Genomic DNA, 17,247 nt, shown 5'->3' with positions numbered 1-17,247 from the left:
TAAATGAAATTTGTACGTATTAAAAGAGTGCGAACATGAGTTTGTTTTTCGCATGGACAGATAATAAAAAAGTCCAGCAACTCTTTTTTTTTACAAAATGTGAACGAACATTTAAAATAGAAGTTAAGTTAGGTACAATGCAATCGAAAGACCCATCGTCATAAAGGTTATTAAAACGGACATTAATTTAAATTACAAGACCAAACCTATTCCATGGGGATTGTGATTTCTTATTCTCCACTTTCAGAGTTCCGTCCAATATCCCCATGCTAATCTGAAATCTCGGACTGCACGCTATCGGGCAAAAACCTTAGAAGTCAGAGATCATGAAAATTATTTCAATGACGTTCGATTTCATTTGTATGAAATCCGTTAGGGACATTTTGTGAAGCAAATAAAAATAATCATCTTGTGAGCAGGAGAAACTTCCTTATGAGCACGTTACAGTTTCAAGTGAACATGGGATAGTTTCTGAACAACTTCTAACACACCCAAAATAGTACTAATTTCTGATTGGATAACACCAGACAGCAACTGGCAACAAAGTTACTCAGTTTTCGTTTTTTTCCTGCAGGTAAGTGTATAATAACTTTATCATTGTATCTTAATATCCTACCGCCCAGTTATGGCACCATTTGTCATTTCTCGACCAACTTTGCCTGTTACAGGGTACATCGTCAAGAAAAATGTGACATTGCAAGTTAGGAAATACAGAGTTTTCATAGGTGTACATCGACAGAGTGTAGCGAGTTATGAGCAAAGTGGATAGAAGGACCCTGCGTAGGTGTGATCTTCATATGATGTAGTATCTTGTTACCTTTCTGCTTGTTGTTTACATTTGCACAGGAGAAGTATGTCTCCTGAAATCATAATAATCACATTTCATAAGCAATAAATCCCTACGTAAACTGGAAAAACACACAATTGCACGAGTTACACGCGATGTCCGCCTCGTTAGTGATTAATTAAAAGAAAATCCACTGAGAGCGTCTTGCCTTTAGCGTTTGCTTCCACTTTATGGCTGTAGCGCTTAGGCAAAAAAAAAAAAAGAAATGTTTCTGGTCAGGCTCTTTCTTTAAAAAATGGTGCGGCGACGCGGCTTTTTTTTTTTTTTTTTTTTTTTTCCTCCTCCTCAAGGGAGCGAGCAGGGTCAGTTAAAGCGCCAAACCTTAGCGGCTATTTGCATAATCATTTGCATATCATTAATTTATATTTGCATATGGATGTAAGCTTGCACATGCATCCACACATACATGTACACTCACAACAAAATGCAATGGTAACACACAAGTGTGCAGTTTGAACATCATGGAAACTCTTTATTACACTTAAATAAATCATCACAGTATTGTAATTACAATTGCAATTAAAACACAAGATTCAGATTGAAACTTTGAGAGCAAGAAATGGTTCGTCTGATTGGAGTTTCATTAATACATAGGCCTATATTGCTAATAAATTGTCAAAACTTGCCAACAAAGAGGAAAATTCACAAATTTAAGCTTTACACAATTCAAATGCAATTGAGTTTTATATCATTTTTGAACGACAAACACCGCGAATAATTTTTCATCACGGGGATAGATTTCAACCAGCGGCCCCCCCCCGCATAACTTCTACTTCCACTGAACATCGTCGTTCGATTCTTGATTTTAAAAATACCACCAAGATGATCACAAGACATGAACTAAGTACAACTAGAATCCCTCGAAAATCAGGTGTAAAATCTTTCAGAGAACGTGTCAGAGTCTGCAGAGTGGAACCACACGCGACGCCAGGATCAATGTCAACACGTTATAAACCTGTCGACCAACATGGCCGCCGCCATATTGAAATTTATGCAATGTGAACTCGATCGCGATCGTGATCGTACTCAGACAAAACTCATCATTGTACAATCATAATCAACCTCACCAGTCAACTCTTGTTTCTTTTGCGGTTCATTTCGTTGATCAAAGCATGGGAATGTGATCAAAGGCCCTGCTAGTGCTACACCGCTACCTCTGTGAACACTTGTCCGCGATGTATACTGTCTTTGTTGGTCGTAGTAGTCGTTCTGGAATGAAAATTTGTGAACAACCCAGCCGATTCTTCTATTGTTTTAACGTTCCTCTCAACACTTCCGGACAACTTATCTGATGCATACCATACTTCACACCTTCCACTCTTTCACCAGGTTAAAAGTTGCAGTGAGCGCTTATGTGTAGACAATGCATGCATCAGCTGGTAGCTTCGCAGAGCGTGTGAACTAAAAGATGGCGGGAATATTTTAAAGCGTAGCGGGGAGAATCAAAGCGTAGCGCTGGGGGGGGGGGGGGGGGGGGGGGGGGGGGAGGGGAGCGGGAGGGGGGGGGGGGGGGAGGCGAAAGCGTAGCGGGACCGCTATGGCCTGGGGATAACACTGAGTTTTGTAGTTTTATCAATATAGTAACATTTAAACTGTTCATGCAGTCACTGATCATGTGCCCTAAAGAATTTTCTTTCTCTTCAGCCGTTTTGGTTTGGTGTTATAGTAATCAGTATGTACTAGTTTGCCACAGCCGCCGGCCTCAAACCAGGAAAAAAAAGGGTGACGCGCTGTTGTTCAAGTGACGCGCGCGCTGACCAGAAACATTTCATTTTTTTTTTTTGGCCTTAGCTGACGGATATTGTCGAAATGAGCGGGTGTAAGTGAGGGAGGTCCGGCAACATCGAAGAGTAGACCGAGCCCCTCGTAATTGCTGCTCATAGTCTGCTGTAAAATCAAGCGGAAGTTCAAAAGTTCAGGCTTCACTTATATTCTGGAACCACAAATCATAAATTACAACATTTTTACAACCATTAAGGACGGGGACTATGTACGAAATCGACGTCTGCGCAGGTGTTGCGCAATATTTATGTCGTAACAGAGTGAGCTAAATATCGCAAAAGGAGATTATTTGCGACATCTTAAATTTAGGCTGTGTTACGCATAAATGAAGGTAAACGTATTAACTTGATGACGGTTTGTTATGAATGATCAAATTAATTATGTGACGATAAAATATTGTAAATTTTCATGATATTGGCATCGATGTGATCGATTTAAGAAGGTACCGTAAATGGACTGGACCCTGCGTATCATACCGCCATTAGCCATCAAACTACGTCGCGCTATCAGTGAAACTATGTCGTTTGACGTTTGGTCGTGCCAGTCGACTGAAAGTCACAGGTAGTTCACTACCAAAGCAACACAAAACAGAGCCAGAAGAGTTTGTGAGGCCCTCAAGGATAAATGGCAATCCTCTAGTCATGAAAATTTAAAATCTGATACTCTTGTCGAGTCGACTGCGGCCACAACGGCTGACGACCATTGCTATGTTTGCTCGTGCAACTCGGTTCCGGAACCCATATGAAGTAGTCATATGTGAATATGATGAAGTCTACGATCCTTGGCGGCCAACAACCTACAGTGCCACGAGGAGAGATGGTAGGCGAATTGTTGATCTTGGTATCCTTGCAGATGGTTTATCTGGCTGCAAGCAATGCAGCATAGCGTTACGGATGACCGACACTATCATGGTCTTGGCATGGAAAAACTGGGTAGCTGGCTGCTTGTCAGGTGTTGCAACCCCATTTGTAATTTTGTCAACGTTATTCCCCTTGGCCTGAGACACGGACCAAATAAAACGATTTTGGATGTAAATACCAAACTTGCAATTGGTAAGTACGAATTTTTTACTTTTTTTTGTTTCATGCACGCGCGCGAGTGCCAAGTCTCCGTTTACCTCAAAGCGAACAGATGGCTTGATAATATAGTCAGTGCACAGAAACGCTAGTTTTACATAAGCTGACAGTAACACTGGACTGGTCATAATGCGACTCAAGTGTTATATTTATGCCAGAATTACAAACATTGTTTCAAACCAGCCCAGTGATCATGTGATGTGGATCGAGTTAGCATCAATCTACACATTGCTTATGGTCATGGCACATATTTATAGATTTTTCAGGGACAATGAGACTACCGTTACTTCCTTTCATAGTGTCATCAATTTGGATCTGTCTAGCCACTCTAGGAAGCTATTTATGTAGTTCTTCTTATCACAAATGTACCCTGAAGTGTTGGCTTTTGGAGTTGTATTCTCACACTTTCCCTGGACATGAAGTATAATTACTTCTATTCTGTGAGATTTTGGTAAATACAAGAAATTGTATCTTATGACCATAAATAATTTCAAACTGGAGTCGAGACAGCCCATTCAGTTAACAATACAACAAAAATATTTCAAAAATTTATACTGATGTCATTGTAAACTTGTCATTGTTTTGCCATAGGTAAATGAACGGATTGTCATGTCTCCAGGGAAGTATTGTGTGTCACGTGCGTCCTATCTGGATAATCAAGAAAGAAAGAGACGGATGAAGAGCCAGACCCGGTGTGCCAAAAAACATCGTATCAAGCTGAAGGCAAACAAGTGTTTACGACAGAGTGTCCAAGAACTCCGTGAAGGTGACACATACACAACAGGAATTGACCTTGTTCAAAGTAATTACTTGTTTAATCTTGTTTATAATTGATTTGAATGAAAGTTTGGATTCAGATAGATGTAGATGAATGATTTTAGAATCAATGTAAATGACTCTAAATTGCTAATAGTTGAATGCTTGTATTGATATGGCTCCCTGCATATACTGACTTACCTTTCAACTCAATGTCATAAAACTGATGAAACATATGCATGAAGGTTTGTAGTAAGTTTGACATTTATTGATGTGGTAATATTGCAAGTGAACACACAAAAACCTAATGCTTACATTATGACATGTACCATTTCATCTACAAGTGTGCACATAGTCATTGAGTGACCTGATGTACTCTATCATTTGCTGGATGGCAATTTTTTTATTTGCATAATTGTAGAACTAGTTACTCAGTTCATGTCTGCTTAAAGTTTGTGATTTGCCAAATACCTAAAACATTTAGCCATGGACCATAGGCTGTACTATTTTGTGAATATTCTGTTTCATTAGATGTAAAAACTGAATCATTCATTCCCATATATTTTATCTGTATCTGTTTCTATTTTTATTCAGAAACCCAAGATATACACGAGATACCTTCCTCTCTGCAGATCCTGTTCCACAACCAATAGAATTGACTGATCAACCTGTAGTGTATTTTGACCTGGAGACTACTGGATCAGGTAGGTGTTGTTGTTATCAATGTGATAATACGTGTTTTTTAATCTGATATTGCAATCATTTCACTACTTCATTGCAATGCCTTTAGAGGCTACAATGGCTATTGAACTGTACACACAATGATCAATCATTAAACTGAAGCAAATTTTTACTGGAAACAGAACAAGTTCACCCATGATTCAAATTCTGACAGCATTATTTTAATGATCATGACTTGCTTATCAAAATCAGCAATGGTTTACAGACAATAGTTAGATGACATTATTTTTATACCAACAAGACAATCAATGCCTCAAGTGTCAGTTTCAGTTTATTACTCATCTCCCAGGGCAAAGTCTGACTCAGCAAATGAAATTTTCATTGAAATTTACTGTATCCAAAATAACATAAACAAATTATCTTGCCATTTGTCATGAGTTTTTTTTTCTTTTTCAGCAAGAACATCACACATAACATAGCTTGCAGCTGTTGGACAAAAGGGTGTCTGAATGTGTATGTGATACCTAGGATTCCAATAAGTGAACCAGCATCAAGAGTGACCGGTCTGGCAATGAAAATGGAATCCTAACACAGAATGGAAAACCTGTCAGTGCAGTACCTGTAAAACAAGCATTGTTGACATTGTGTGACTTTCTTGGACCAGAACCTTGTATTCTGGTTGGACATAACATCAAGTCATTTGATTGTAGAGTTTTATATAATGCTACTGTAGCAACAGATGTGGTTGATCAATTGTCTTCACACATTGCTGGCTTTGTTGATTGGTATAAAGTCTTTAAGACCTCATATCCTGATTGTGAAAAGTACTCACAAGTTGAGCTTGTTCAAAATTTGTAGGAGAAAGTTACAGTGCACATGATGCTTTAGCAGATGTGAAAGGTTAAAAAACTTATTGAAAAGGTACAGCCATCTTTTGATGAGTTGACATTTACATGGGAGTTTGTGAGGGAGTATGTAGAGCATGCAAAGGCAACAAGCCTAAACATGCAAACCTTACATACTCTTGTACTCAAAGGGTATATAAGTAAATGTATGTGTAAGAAAATTGCAAGCAGTGGCCTTGCTATGGGCCATTTAGAGCTTGCATTCCACAGGAAAGGTGAAGAAGGCATTGAATGTTGTTGAAAGTGAAAAATCAAAATAGAAAAGAAAGGGTGACAAAATCAAAACAAGTTATCAATAATATTTGTAAATTTTTCTCTCACAGAATCAATACTGTATGTCTAGCATCATAACTTTGAAATTTATGGAAAACTCCATGCTGACTTGTGTTAGATATTTGATAACCTTAACTGTTAAAGTTTCCTGACATGACAAACCCATCTCAATTGCATTAGCAAACTTAAGTATAAATAATAGGTGAAATAAATTCATTACTGTTGAAAACTGTATCGTTGACCCTAGAATAAACACTTTTTCACCAAATCACAGCGATTTGAAAGAACCCACCTAAAGACCTGAAGTGCTCTTTTGCTGATCTTACAAATACGGAAGTGACGCAAATACAAACACAGTACTGCTGAGCCTAGCCAAGACTGTAGACATCCCTAGAATTTGGAAGATTATCATGTTCAAAAAGTTCTGACACATGCCAAATTGCTGTATATGTATCGCAGCAGAGTGCTCAATGTTTCCAAGTGATTGTGTTTCATTACTTCAGCTTTCAAAGACCCAGGATTATTTGAAATCTGGGTTGCAAGTGCAGTGCCTGAAGCAGAACTGGACACCTATCCAGTACCCGCAACTTGTGTTGTGCATGCAGTGATCATGCATTTGAGGCTGCTGCTTCCAAATCTGCACCAGATCTGAAACAGTGAAAGCTATAGTACTAGATTCAAATACTTTCTGCCATTCTCATTGTTAGGAATTTGGCTTGTGAGGCAAAACACAAAACATGTTGAATATTTTTGCAAAACTTCGCAAAATGAAAAACACTAAAAATCACCCATACACGAGAATGGCTGAGCAAGCAGCCTCAAATGAAATTTTGCTCGTCTACTGAGCTACTTTCTCTTGCAGGCTTATAGGGTGTCATTTGCTGTCAATCTGTGATATTTACTTAGAAGTTATTGCTGTCCCATTTTTAACTACTATAGACTATAGTCTATAGAAGCTATTGGGATGGGTATCCGTCCAGTGTCAGTCTGTATGTATGTATGTATGTATGTCCGTTTGTGATGCGTCCGTCCACTCAATATCTTGAGAACCGCAGTACTTACTGATTTGATATTTATCTTAATGTAATATATTGAAATTATGATGAAATCTTCAATTTTTTATTTTTGCAGCTAATTTTACCATTTTTTGTCAGGCCATCCTGAAATGAGCTATCAAATATATCAACCTTCTCCATCCATACATGTGTCACAAAAGTTATTCTCTACAGAACACACCAGAGCTGTGTCAACTGTTGGGTCGCTTGTTTTTTTAAAACCGCTGGTATCAATATTCGGTTAACAGGTCCCTAGGATGACCTTAGTGAGATAATTTCATACAGTCAGGAAATACTTAATTTTGTATCAATGTCTATAGTAGCTTCAGGGACTTTGGCCCTATGTTATCCTCAGCTGGTTTGGAAATGTCACTCATGTCAACACTCTGTTCACTAACGTAGTTATTCCGATATTCAAATTACAAATTTTTCTTATAACTTAAAATCATTTTACACATTGGAATATCTATTTGCATATAAACCAGTCATTTTGAGGTCATTTACAGGTCATGCAGAGCTGTTGAGACAATACTGAAAGATTTTGTAGAATATTTATTGTACATACTATGCTTGGTATTATGACATCTAACTATGCCTTACTAAACAATCTATTGTATCTTGAAATACTTTTAGTGTGTATGCACAGTTGGCTTGGTGATTCATTCTCCATCTTTTAATCACTCCAGAGCAAATAAGTAAATACAGCATAATATTTATAAAATATTGATATAAAATATTTATCATATAATTGATTATATAGAAGATATCATACTATGATGTAAGTAATATGAAGTAAGCAATAAAGCAACATTATCAGTAAGTCAAACCCTGCTTTTGCACTTTTTTCTACACTTGTGTAAAGGACACCCTGTAACTCAAAAAATAACACTTGAAACTTCCTCAATATTTGTTGACATATAACCAATGCAACAACATAAGCAAAAATCAGAAAAATGACAATATTCTCTGATAATTTTTGAGCATGTACTTTGCTAAACCCTTTTTTCCCTCTTGTTTTTGTTGACATAATTGATCAAAGAAACTATATATTCAAAAATCAGAAAAATGACAATATTCCATGACAGGTTTTGAGCATGTTCCTTTGCTGAAAGTGTCAAAATGTGAGAAAAAGGCCCTTTTTGTTAAAACAAACATGGGGTAGGGGTACTTTAGGGACCCTCAAACTTCAAAAGTAGCATGGGAACTCCACTTTTTCTGTCGATATTTATTGACATAATTGATCAGAGCATATTATATTCAAAAATAAGAAAAATGACGATATTCCCTGACAGGTTTTGAGCATATTTCTTGCTGAAATTATCAAAATGTGAAAAAAGGCCCCTATTCAGCTATGGGAAAAACATGGGGTAGGGGTATTTTAGGGACCCTCTAACTTCAAAAGTAGCATGGGGACCCCCCTTTTTCTGTTTATTTTTGTTGACATAATTGTTCAGAGCACAATATATTCAAAAACCAGAAAAATGACAATATTCCCTGACAGGTTTTGAGCATGTCCTTGCTGAAAGTATCCAATTTGAGGAATAGGCCCCTTTGTAGTTGAAAAAGCATGGGTTAGGGGTAATATAGGACCCCCTAACTCAAAAAGTAGCACGGGGACCCCCCTTTTTCTGTTTATTTTTGTTGACATAATTGTTCAGAGCACAATATATTCAAAAACCAGAAAAATGACAATATTCCCTGACAGGTTTTGAGCATGATCCTTGCTGAAATTATCAAAATGGGAGAAAAAGCCCCTTTGTAGTTGAAAAAGCATGGGTAAGGGGTAATATAGGACCCCCTAACTCAAAAAGTAGCACGGGGACCCCCCTTTTTCTGTTTATTTTTGTTGACATAATTGTTCAGAGCACAATATATTCAAAAACCAGAAAAATGACAATATTCCCTGTTAGGTTTTGAGCGTGATCCTTGCTGAAATTATCAAAATGGGAGAAAAAGCCCCTTTGTAGTTGAAAAAGCATGGGTTAGGGGTAATATAGGACCCCCTAACTCAAAAAGTAGCACGGGGACCCCCCTTTTTCTGTTTATTTTTGTTGACATAATTGTTCAGAGCACAATATATTCAAAAACCAGAAAAATGACAATATTCCCTGACAGGTTTTGAGCATGATCCTTGCTGAAATTATCAAAATGGGAGAAAAAGCCCCTTTGTAGTTGAAAAAGCATGGGTAAGGGGTAATATAGGACCCCCTAACTCAAAAAGTAGCACGGGGACCCCCCTTTTTCTGTTTATTTTTGTTGACATAATTGTTCAGAGCACAATATATTCAAAAACCAGAAAAATGACAATATTCCCTGACAGGTTTTGAGCATGATCCTTGCTGAAATTATCAAAATGGGAGAAAAAAGCCCCTTTGTAGTTGAAAAAGCATGGGTAAGGGGTAATATAGGACCCCCTAACTCAAAAAGTAGCACGGGGACCCCCTTTTTCTGTTTATTTTTGTTGACATAATTGTTCAGAGCACAATATATTCAAAAACAAGAAAAAAGACAATATTCCCTGACAGGTTTTGAGCATGATCCTTGCTGAAATTATCATATCGATATGGTATTTTGAACATATATGCACGGTCGTCGCAGACATCATGGCCTCAAAGAGAACTGATATAGCTTTTGCGGTGAATAAACAATCAACATACGAGGTAGAAGATCGGTACAACGTAAGCTGGCAAACGTGGCGATGGCCAGAATAGGATTTAAGTTGAAAATCAAATGTGGATATCTATCTTAATATTAATATCTATTTGCTGGAAATTCGAATTTTGTTTTTGATCACATACTAGTGAAAAATAGCATGAGAAAAGGGAAAGAGAACAGCGGGAGATCCCGAATTTTAGTCGTGAGATGCTGAATATACGATTGCATTTCCAAAAGGACGGGGAGTTTGAGACAAAACTGTTTATTTCTGACTGCTTTAAACAAGAAAATCAGTAAACGGCGATTTCATGAACGTTTCTATGGTGGGCATTTATTCACTGTATAACTATGTACGAACATTTCTCGTTTTTTTATGGTTTGAAAGATAAATAGGTCTATAAATCTTTGTCTTCTGTTTCTATTATTTATTTATTTATTTATTTATTTATTTATTTATTTATTTATTTATATATTTATTAGCCAAAGGTCAAACGGCGCATGTCGAATAACAAACCTATAATCTATGATCTATCTACACATAAACATGTGAAACGAGCTAAAAACAATAAAAAAGTATTACAGTACTTAAGTAACATAAAATGCAGAGAGCAAACTAACGAACTTTAGCGGCATGATGGGGAAAGAAATTTAGGAGGAGGGTACAAAACTAATATATCATAATAAGGCATTGTAGGCATACGTTTAACGACAGACATACGAGCTGTAATATGGGTAAGAACGCCAGTACATTACGTTAAAGGAATCCGCACTGTCCTTGATTTAACACAAATGTGTTAAACTACATTGATGGTCAAAACTTATTCCCAGTGCAGATACGATAGGAAAAAGACAGGAATAGCGATAAACGACAGATGGGAGTGTAGACGGGTACCAGGTGAAATTGGTTCTATCCGACTACAGGAAGGCTCTTTTCTTATATTTACAAGACAGATTCCAAGCCTAAATTACAGCTTCTATCCTAAAACATATAGGTCACTAGTTTTAGAAAGTTACATTCAGAACCTTTTACCTTATTTCCATAACTATTCACTTTCATAGCCTGCAATCTCTTGATAAGATGACTCTTCTAATGACAAATAACCCAGTATTACTTGTGAATTATATAAATGAAGCAACAACAAAGGAACGGAAAGTTTGTGTGAGTCTCTTACGTGCTCAATGCCTTTCAAAGTGGTCATTGATAGAAAACTCTTGGTTTTCAGTTTAAACTCGTTCATGATATCTTGTACACGTACTATGATCTCTGCAGAAGATGTGTGGACTCAACACCCATTTGCTTCTTACGTAACAACAACAACAACAACCAACACAAGGCCATTTGTTTTAAACAAGTAAATTCTCTGACACCTTCTTGGAGCGGCTTTATAATTGTACAAAGGAGTCTATATTTCTTCTTTTGAGACTTCACTACACTGTAAAAATAGCGGACGCTAGACGCGTCTTTACGTGTTCAAAATGTAGATGTCGGTGTTCAAATTTGAACGGCTAGTGTTCATATTGTTAACACTAGTGTTCATATTATTAACAATGATGTTCTAAACCTGAACACTATGTGTTAACAACGATCCCCTTCAAGTGTTCAAAAACTCAGCATCAAAGAAATTTTACAATACTGTGAAACAATTAACAGTCTTTTGTGTTTTTTACTTTACAATCGCTATATTAAATTTACTATTGCTTCACTGTCAGGCAATCGTACACGGATTTTGATGTAACGAATTTCACACTATGTGAAAAATATTTCCGGCCTACAATTGCTGAAAGCATGTTTTTTCTAAAAAAGGAAGTATACAAAATAATTTTACACGTTTATTACGGGTTGAAAGTTTAAAAATTAGAAAAGAAAATCAGAAAACCACCATGAACGTTTTAATTTTAACATCGGCGTGCAAGAGGCGTTCTACTTCTAAACACTTGGCGTTCAAGTTTGGTGTCTTTTCCTATCCCATGATGCATCAAAACGGAAGTTGCGACATTTTCTTGTAAACGCACCCTGAAGTCGTGATCGTGCGGAAGCAAGACCAGAAAGGGTAAGTTCCTCTCCAAACTAGTAAAAGTTGTTAGATTTTTGATGCATCTATATTATCGTCCTTTGAAATTAATTGTATTGTACCTTGAAATAGCTTAACTACGTGAAAAAACCTTTTTTCTTTCAGTGGCTGCTATACCAACAACGAGCTGTGACTACGCCGTGGTACTTTTGGCCATGGCATATCGATCGATCTCACTCGGGTCATGCAAGGGTCATCAAACACATCTGTAGCGGTAACCCTTGACCTGAGCGCGATCAATACGTCTTGCATAGTACCGCTGCGTAATCACAGCTAACACATGTCTTTTAGTAGACACAATCGCATGCAAAACATCAGTTAAGCATCATAGAGTACACAGTGTATTGTTTCAGCATATGAGAGTTTGGCTTTTTTATTTTAATCAGTTGATGACAAGAAGCAGCAAATATCTTTTAATAGTATTGAAGAGCGGCACTGTATATGAAAGTGTCCCCTTTTCCTTAACCTAATCAGCCCCTTGTCTTTCATTTAACGCTTCATCTCGCCATATTACCTATTGCTGCATTTTTTTCAGGATGTAAAAAGTTGGATTTAACTGAAAATCTAAGAGTTGTTATAGAAGCTGGTGGTACAGATAACGAAGAAGATGAGTGTACAGGTAGCTGTCTGAAAAAACAACCTTAAGAAGCACTCAGTTCATCTCTAAGTAGATTTAAACTTCCAAGGGTCAGTAACTGAATTTTGATAAATTTCTGTATTTTGTTCTGAATTAATCTAAGCTTTGGTAGCATGCTATTATCAACTAAATGTTGCCGGAGAATAAAATTTCACAGACGTGTAGTCTCCCTTATTTAAATTAAAGCTGAAAGCGACAGACCATTCTGAGTAAAAATGTCCACTCTGAATTACTGATTTTTCGGTAATTTTCATTCTGAATTTTCTGTCACTTTCTGCTTCAATTTTTCATCCCCCCTTGCAATTGATGAAGGAGACTTCACGTCTTTGAAAGCTTATGCCCTTGTAACATTTAGTTGATCATAGCCTGCTACCAAACGTATATTATTTTGTATTGTAGCTCAACATGTCTCTTGTAGTTAGCAACTGGGTTTTAGCTTTCCTGTCAGCTAAATAGGTGGATGTGTAGCATCGTCCTTAAATTTGTACATCCAAAGGTTTTTCTTCAAAACAGCCTGTACGAATCCTTTAATATTTGGATTACAGATCCCAAGGGATTACCCTAATCAGATATGTTCAAATTATGATGAAATATGCAAATTTATATTTTTGAGGCTCATTTTGCTATTTTTTTGGCAAAAATCTTCTTCTCTTTTACTGACGTCTTCAATATTTGGTAAACATGTCCCTAAAATGACCTTAGTCAAATTTGTGCTAGTTGTGATGAAATATTCAAATTTTCACGGCAATTTTTGTCATTTTTGGTCAAAAAATCTTTAAAAGATCTTTTTCAAAACTGCTAATCGAACAGCTTTGATATTTAGGACATAGATCTCTACTGATAGTCTTTTTCAGATTGTTCAAATTATGCAGAAATTTGCAACTTTGTATTTTTAGGACATTAAAGACATATCAGACATTTTTAAGACATTAGGGATTACCAGAATGTGATATATTCAAGTTATGATGAAATGTACATTTTTTTCATTTTTTAAGGGTGATTTTTACAATTTATGGTAAAAACATTTGTATAAAAATTAATAGCAGGGTACATCAGAATTTGAAAGGTCTTTACGAATATCTTTTAAATTCCCGAGAAGTATATTTTTGAAATGTCACCCATTTATTTCAGGGTTTATTTAAAGATATTACAAAAAACAAACCTTTTTATTTATGGAGGACTTTGTTGGACAAGGAAATAGGTTTTACCCTGCCAAGGACCCACTTTCCCCACTTTCTGCATGTTGTGCCTTACTGTGACACTTTGACAACTTGACATGTTGTGTTTACTTTAGTGTTGACAACTACATACCATGTGAACCAGAGAAGCCTTGACTAACTTCTTTTTTCTTCAAAATTTACAATTGTCTATACAAGAGGAAATGTCTTTAAGAAACCATCTTACAAAAATGCAGTATGCATTTCATACATATAGGTCCTTTCAACACAATAAGTATGCCAGATTTTGAGCTTTTTAGATGATTTTTGTACATTTTAAACATGTATGAACATAAAACGTAATCCACAATATGGTGATTTTTATTTGCTTATTTTTTGATAGGAAGGTGTTAACACTGTTGGTTTTTTCCTCTGACAAACTTTACATACAAAGTTGCAATGTTTGTTTGCCCATTTTACAGTAAATTATTGTATTTTACTCTAGAAATGTTTCGTGTATTTTTAGAATAAAATAATTTCACTGGATATAAATCGTCTGTAATGTTATTTCCAGGCTTGAACACCCCCTGAACGCCCAAAATTAAAGGTGTTTAACAAGCGCGCTTCATGTGTTCTAGCCTTTAACACACTTATCGTTGAACGGCGTCCATGCGTTCAAAAAGTGTTACAGCCCTTTGAACGCGTAAAAGCGTTCAAATTTTTGAACACATTTCCTGTGCAACGTGTGTTCAGATATGGAACACCATGGTGTTCAATATAATGTCTGATGAACACGTAGCGTTCAAAATCTGCACACGTGTGTTCAAAAATTGAACGTTGGTTGAACACGTAGTGTTAAATTTCTGAACGTCCAGGGGCGTTCAAAAGTGTTACAAAAAGGCGTTTAATTGGTGTTCTATCCTTGAACACTTAACTTTACAGTGTAGTATGATATACTTCTTCAGTATATGTATAATCACCTCCTACTTATAGCAAGACGATTTATTTATTCGATGGAAATAAATGATGGAAAACTATCATTAACTCATTAACTCTGTATTGCTGCAAACATAAAAACAATTACAATTAATTGTAGGAAATTTCTCTGGAATAACAGACAAGTTCAAGACACTGAGGGAGTAGGGCTTGAAGCCAGAAAGAGAACCAACAAAAATGAGAAAATTAAATGTTGCAGCCACCGCTCCCTTCGGAATCCAAAACGCCATCAGCGAACGGTTCTTGTTTCATTTACTAAACTTAAGGTAGCGACATACCAAATAGACACTTTCAGATTCGTATTTTTGTTAGTTATAGAATTCACAAACACCCTAATAAATTACATATTTTTTGAAAGCCCTGATATCGGGAAATCTGACCGTACACAGTCATTATTTGCATAATAGTCAAGCAACAGGCGTTTTGCTGAACCTTCCAAAAATCGGTTTTTCCTCCCTTTAGCGAAAACGGTTGAAATTTTTGCGTTGGCAAGCCTAAGCAATACCCTTCAAATCAGTGTCTGCGAGTTTTTCTCCGAGTCTCCATTCACATTATGTCGCGCGACAATTTCATTTCCTTGAAAAGGCCTTAGTCTTAACACCTTCAATAGTGCATAACAAAAACAAACAAAGGCATATAAAGGAAATCCCAGTTTCTCCAATTATGCTTTTGCCGATTTGAAATTTGTTTAAAAACGGCCGCAAAAACTCCGGATAATTTTCATTGTTTTACTTCAGCAAAAATTTTAAAATTCCTCCTCCAGGAACGATAAATTTCATAATAATAGTTTTGTTGTGCTACCAGCTGCTTCTTGCATAAGTCCCTGGCCAATGGAGAGAACTTACTCCCGTGCAAGAACTATATCATATCGAACGTTCTGCTGCTATTTAGATAACAGGACAGTGTCCTCTATGAGCCCCATACAAAATCACTCAGATAATCGTAAAGTGATGTCAGGCCGTTGGAAATTGTCTTGATACCGTTAATTATGTCAAACACGGAGCGAAAAGTACGATCAAATACAAATCTAACATGTTGATTCTAAGCTATAAGTAATCAGTTTGCTCGTTTATTACACGGTATTTTAGGCCTGCGTACTAAAAGTACTAAATGTTTGAGCACAACGTGGAAGAAGATAAGCGAAGAGGTGTGTGTATTAGTGCTTAGCATAATAAATCCTTTAACCTGCTCAGTGTATCATGGAGCTCCATGCATGAAGCATGCAAATTTACGATGCAACGTCCTTATTTATATATCTCATTACAAGAATTTTCATTCTTTCTACATATTTGCTGAATCGAGGGATAAAACAATGAAGGCTTTAAGATTAATTCAGTAACTTGCTTCATATATACTGTTATACAATGTTTCTTATTCAAAATAATACAATCGCCATAGCTGATCTTAATGCACAGTGATTGGTATTTGACTAATAATGAACATGAAAATAAGAATTTTGATATATTTTGAAAGTGGTTTGAAAGTGCCCCGAACGGTGAAACTATATGAGTTGTACATGTTCTCACAGTGCAAATCATAGGGCTTGATTAATCTTAAAGATTGTCATAGTTAAACTATAACATCTAAGATTTATAAGATTGACTTCATACGATTGCCACATGGAATATATAGCGCCTACGCTGTCATCTTGACACTAATTTGCATTACTGTAAACCTTTAGCACTATCACACTAATACTTGAGTGCCAGCCTGCCTACGCATCCGTTACTAAACTGAAAGCGTATTTAACTAGCGGATAAAATGTTTATGGTACATTTGAACTGTCACCAAGTGGCCGGTCATGTAAAGTGAAATAACGGCGGCCAGTGAGGCAAGTTTTCATCATTCGCAGAGACTGCGCGCAAAATGGCTTTTAGCAGTTCTCAGTAATTTTGAAATTCTGAGTCAACCATTACTCCATGATATCTACACCACAGAATTCCTCTTACACCTCCAAATTGCGCCCACTGTACTTAATATTGCTTTGTTGTTAAATCTTACTAGCACTCTCTCGCTCGAAATCTGTTTGAAATTTTTAATTTCCCTTAGAACATTCACTAATTCAAAAGGGTTTATAGTGCGTGTCATAACTGTCACCCAGTGGCTCCTCGTAAATTAAAAAGCAGTTGTGTGTCCCTGGCTATATCACAAAGGTAAAAAAGATAAGATATCATCCTTCAAAATCTATACAGTTCGGATTTTGAAATTGTGCGTCAACCATAACCGTATCTGACTGGCACTGGTTCACTTCACTGCAACATTGTTACTACCTTGTATGCTGAAAGGTGATCAAGCATCATGAAGACCCTATCCATTCCAATTAGAGATACCAACTTTCAGGTCTGCATTTTAATA

At 36.6% G+C, this 17,247-nt stretch overlaps 1 long non-coding RNA gene across 1 annotated transcript; it reads left to right on the top strand.

The window, feature by feature from the left end:
* The first annotated feature begins 2,852 nt into the window (after nucleotides 1-2,852).
* Nucleotides 2,853-8,108, top strand: LOC139120591 (uncharacterized). The gene is made up of 4 exons (XR_011549121.1): nucleotides 2,853-3,681; nucleotides 4,297-4,507; nucleotides 5,056-5,165; nucleotides 5,599-8,108. It is a non-coding gene; the product is annotated as an uncharacterized lncRNA (long non-coding RNA).
* The last annotated feature ends 9,139 nt before the right edge of the window (nucleotides 8,109-17,247 follow it).

Source organism: Ptychodera flava, chromosome 20 (assembly GCF_041260155.1).
Source record: "Ptychodera flava strain L36383 chromosome 20, AS_Pfla_20210202, whole genome shotgun sequence".
Classification (NCBI taxonomy): Eukaryota; Metazoa; Hemichordata; class Enteropneusta; family Ptychoderidae; genus Ptychodera; species Ptychodera flava.
The sequence above is the reverse complement of the archived record's forward strand: the minus strand, read 5'-3'. Positions and strand labels throughout refer to the sequence as shown.